Source organism: Sinocyclocheilus anshuiensis, unplaced genomic scaffold, assembly GCF_001515605.1.
Source record: "Sinocyclocheilus anshuiensis isolate Anshui unplaced genomic scaffold, SAMN03320099.WGS_v1.1 scaffold452, whole genome shotgun sequence".
Taxonomy (NCBI): domain Eukaryota; kingdom Metazoa; phylum Chordata; class Actinopteri; order Cypriniformes; family Cyprinidae; genus Sinocyclocheilus; species Sinocyclocheilus anshuiensis.
This window is the reverse complement of record NW_015555719.1, coordinates 238,223-243,713: the sequence shown is the minus strand read 5'-3', so window position 1 is coordinate 243,713 and position 5,491 is coordinate 238,223. Positions and strand designations below refer to the sequence as shown.

General features: G+C 36.9%; 1 pseudogene; it reads right to left on the bottom strand.

Annotated features, from left to right (window-relative positions):
• Positions 1-4,071: 4,071 nt before the first annotated feature.
• On the bottom strand, positions 4,072-5,491 carry LOC107672351 (uncharacterized; annotated as a pseudogene).

Here is a 5,491-nt window from a genome sequence, read left to right as displayed (position 1 = left end):
TTATTATTATAGGCAAAGAAAATTCTTTTAGCGGCGCATGCGCAAAGCCAACCTCATACGTCATCCGCCCGGAACTGCTTCCGTTTACAACAGTGAGTGCAAGCTAAATTAAAATGATTATTACGTTTTGAATATGGATATTTTCTTCCAAAAACGCATCGATCGAAAACAATCACCCCCCGGAGCCGTGTGAGACACTTTTTTTTATGGATGGGCGCTTTTTATTTTTTTCACTTCCAGCCTTCATGAATAATTATATATCAATTATAAATACAAGATTAATTGTAGGTATTAAGATTGATATCGTTTGTAATTGGTAAAATGTGCTTGGAAAAAAATATGATCAGAATATCAACTTGCATAATAATTATGCATGCACTGTATTTTTCCTCTTCTGCTGTCAAGATAATGCAAGGAATGTTGTGATTGGTTGTCAAGGCAGCCAAACAAGAATTTAACAGCCTCGTCTCTGATTGGCTGGAATTATGGCATACTGTAACGCTGGGCTGTGTTGAGCAAGCGAGCCGTTGGCATTTAAAGAGCACCGAGAGTGGCATCAGGTGAGCAAGCTAGTGAAACCTTGCACGCGCAAAAGAGAAGGTCTGCACAAATACAAAAACTTATTTTAAATGCAAAATTGATTTCCGTGCGCTCGAAATACGTTCTTCTTTGCGAGACAAACATTTTCTCCACAAAACTCAGTTCACGCACGTGCAAAACGCACTTTTGCGCACTCAAAATATGATCTTTCGCTCGCAGAATTGTGGCAGAGATGTAATCCCATACCAATTAGTGTTCTATCGCATAGCAACGGTGTGAGAGGAGAGATGACGAGAGGACAATCCTGCCAGGATAGGTGGAGCCAGAATTGCTCATTTATGTTTTTACGTTTTATGTCATAATGGAGGAGACTGTGATGTACCTCAGGCTTAGCCAAGACCGAGGCCAGGTAAGTTACACTGGTTTACTGCGTCCTTTGTCGGATTACAACTTTAAATAGGGTGACCATACATCCTCTTTTCCCCGGACATGTCTTCTTTTTGGACCCACTAAAATGCGTCAGGCCGGGATTTCTTAATAGCCCAAAATGTCCGGGATTCGGCTGTTTTCTTAATCACGCTCCCGCTGAATCTCTGACCATTGCCGCCTGCTCCCGCAAAATGTGTTTCGCTCCCGTGATTAAACAAAACACAGTGTTTAAACATTAAACATTCTAATATTGTATATAATTTTTGCGCATCAGGGAGCCGCTCTCAGTATGCAGAGTATTTAAATCTCTTTTGAATGAGCATTCACGCTGTTAACTTTCACTTTCGATTTCGCAATCACACGCACTCTGTGTAAAGGGAGCACATCTTACAAGATAAGATATTTGTCAATGAGCTCAGGATCTGTTGAGCAGCAAATACTCAAGCATGGTCTTGTCAGTCATCTGTCCTTATTCTTTTAATAATACTTTTACTTAAAGGATAGTTCACCAAAAAATTCTGTAATCATTTACTCACCTCCTGAAGACCCCAGAACACATGGAGGCAGGGCTGGGCTCAAAATTTATGTTTTTTTCTGATGTTAAACCTAAGCCATGTTGTAAATAGTTGTAAAAAGTACTTTCAGTAATGTATAGAACAATTTGTTTGAATGTGTAAATGTATAAAATAATGTTTTGTGAAAAAATTATAAGCTGCATTAAAAAAAATTAATGTACATAATTACTTCTCTTGTATTTACACATGTGAATATGCAAAAAAAAAAAATGTACAGAAAGTACTCAGGCTCATTTACAAATAAATTACACTACAACAATGAATAATGCATACAACTTATTCATTTCATTTTTAACTTACATCACAAAAAGAAACTACAGAAATTAGGTTGTTTCATTGACAATGTGACATTTACATATGCTAATATGCAAAACAAAAATACAAAATGTACAGAAAGTACTCAAGCTCATTTACAAATAAATTACACTACAAAAATTTTCATTTCATTTTGAACTTCACAAAAAGAAACTACAGAAATTAGGTTGTTTCATTGACAATGTGACATTTAAAAAAAGATATTGAAAAATTGTAGTGTACCCATTTTTTTTCAAGTTTTTTCTTGGCTAATAGAGAATGGCTAATAAATAATGTATTTGTTAATGCCCCATCACAGATGCCCAATATACCACTTTCAGTTGTTTACATCTTATTTCCAAGGCATTTCTCCCATTTCAACTTGCATGGAAGCTCTAGGGGAAGTTTTAAATGCCCCACAACATATTCTCAAAGCCTGCGTCTGTACTGCATCTACTTTTTTTTAGTAGAGACTTACTCGCCGACCCATAAATCATACCAGATGCACACTTCATTTTCCTTCTTCTTTTTCTTTTTTCTTGGCTTTTGCAACTTGTAATTATTGCATATCGCCACCTACTCTACAGGAGTGTGTAGAGGGACTTGGCAGATACTTAACTTAAGGGAAAAAAAAAAAAAAACCCAAGGGTTACCTTTTCGTTTCTAAATTCTTCTTATTAATCCAGTATTTTTAAGAAATATAAACAAAGCTTTGAGTCTATTTCTTTCCATCCCTTGATCTCTAAGAATATCTTCAATTTTATTTTCTTCCATTTCCTGCCATTTCTGCCTGTATTCATGGTATTTATTGCATCTAAACAAGACATGTTCTACATCTTCCTTGATTTGACATCTTGTACATAATCCATTACTCTTTCCTATTATCTGCAATGTATCATTCAATCCAGTATGACCTAATCTTCTCGCCTGTTTGCCATATTTATCCTTTTTCCTCCTACTTTTGCTTGGTTTATATGATAATGTTTAGCTTTAGACTCAGACTCCCATTCTTTTTGCCATATTTGCATTATTTCATATTGGCTTTAATCTCTCCTTTTCCCATTTAAATATTAATTTTTACTTGCTCTTTTTCCAATGCTTCTTTTGCTATCTTATCGGCATTTTCATTACCTTTGATGCCAATATGTGCTGGAACCCAACAAAACTGAACTTCTATTCCTAGATTTCTAATATTTTCTAATATTTTATAGTATATGTCAAGTTTCAATGATTACATCTTCTCTATGAAATACCGCTTTCTAAACTTTGTAAGGCTGCCATTGAGTCTGTACATATGACTGATTTAATTGGTTTATTTTCTTCTGTCCATCTTAAGGCTGTAATTATCCCAGACATCTCAACTGTAAAAACAGAAAGAGGGTTATTTAATCTATAACCCAATTTTTTGTTAAATTCTGGAATATAAATTCCTATGCCACAATGACCATTTGAGTCTGTACATATGACTGATTTAATTGGTTTATTTTCTTCTGTCCATCTTAAGGCTGTAATTATCCCAGACATCTCAACTGTAAAAACAGAAAGAGGGTTATTTAATCTATAACCCAATTTTTTGTTAAATTCTGGAATATAAATTCCTATGCCACAATGACAATTTTAGTTTTTTGACCCATCTGTAAATATTTTAAGATATCCGTAATATAATGAAGACAAATATATTTGGTCATATTTTGCAAAACTTTCTTCATTTTCCTGGGAAACGGAGGGTGCATTTGAAGTTGCTTTCAAAATACGTCAGCCTTCGTCAAGCCGCAGTGACTCAATCGGCCTTGAAATGCAGTCTTCGGAGGGTGCATCCTGAATTGGGACAGCTTACGTTGTGAGGCTGTGATGCAATCGCACTTCAAATGCGCACTTCGGAGTCCGCACACTTTGGGGTGGCACAAGATGGCGACCTGAACGGTTGGGTTGGTACGAGCTCTGAGGCATTTTTGAGGAGTTTGCATCTTCTGGGCGAATTTGTTTTGTATATACAAGGTGGGAAGTGAGAACTCTCTTTAAAAGTAGAATGCTTTAACTTTTTCATTAATAAAAACATCAACAGCAGACTGTGACGTATATTGATAAATCACACTGCCAGCCCACGTGTGAATATTCAAAAATGCCAAAGAACAAAGACAGAAAGTGACTTTCTTCGCTTCTCGAAGCATCATCTGGAGACTTTGATTCATCCCCAAATACTCCTATAATAGGTGTTATTATACCTACTCAGTTAATATTCATCTTGATATTCATCAACAGACAGTTTTTCTCCATCAATAAAAGCATCTGCTCCATGCAAATAAGCTCTCTTATTCTCTTCTCTCGCCGCTTTTACCCTTGGCCATAGCAACTTCCTCTGTTGTCTTTCTGCAAATGTCAGGTCCTCTGCCAGGCGAACACCTCTTTCCTTGAGTGCAGGATGATCCCGTGCAGCTCTCCAGATGTTCTCTCTGTAGGTCCGGAGCGCGAACTGGATGATAACCGGCCTAGGACTGTTACCACCAGTCCCAGGACGTCCAATCCTGTGGATTGTGTCAACATAAAATCAGATGTCATCTACCTTGTCCGGAGTCAGAATTTTTAGGATTTCGAGCACTTTGATTATGATATTCTCTCTTTCTGTTTCTCTAAGGTTGTTTAGCCTCAAATTCCATCTCCTACTCTAGATCTCGGCTTGATCACATTTGCCTTGAACTATCTGGACCACGTGCTCAATTTGCGACATCTTGTTCTCGTTAGTCTTGACCCTTGCAGATAGCGATTTCATCTCCTCGCCACAAAGTCAGCCATCTTTGAAAGATTTACTATAGCGACTGAGTTCTGGGCGATTTGTTGTTCCATCGCTGAAAAGCGATCCGTGAGGGCATTGACAAAACTGTCTGTTGACGAATATCAAGATGAATATTAACTGAGTAGGTGTTATTATTGACTATGCTGGCTAGGCAGTCGAACTGAAATAGCATGCTCAGTCTTCGGGTCATAAAACATTCGTCCATTCGTGACTCTTCGAAGTTTGGAGTGGATCAATACCGACTGGTTTGTCAATTTCATTGTTTCAGGGTTCTTTATATAACATTGTTCTGACATCCAAATAAGATTATTTTATGTCTGATTTTGTTTTTAGTTGTTTAAAATGGTTTCTCTTAATGTTATGGGTTTACGAGACAGCACTAAAAGGAAGTCCATGTTTATTTTTGTTAGGCGTACAAATGCAAATCTAATTTTTTTTACAAGAGACTCATTCGTGCGAAACTGATGTTAAATGGTGGCGTTCCCAATGGGGAGATCAAATCTTCTGTTGTCATGCTTCATTTCATTCGGCAGGTGTCGCTATTCTTCTAAGTAAGTTTAAAGGTGATGTATTGGAAGTGGTTACCGCAAAAGAAGGTAGATGGTTACTTATAGTTGTTAAACTGGATAACTCTGTATTTGTCTTAGGAAATGTTTATGGTCACAATTCTTCAGGCCAAGCTAAAAATATGTCTAAAGAGGTCACACATTCTATATCAGTATTGATGGGGAAATATCAAGGTGCTTTTTTGATAATGGGCGGTGATTTTAATGATGCCCCAGATGATTTCTTAGATAGTTTCCCTCCACATATGATACCTTCTTCGAAATTTTAATTTACTACCTTTCTATGTACCCAT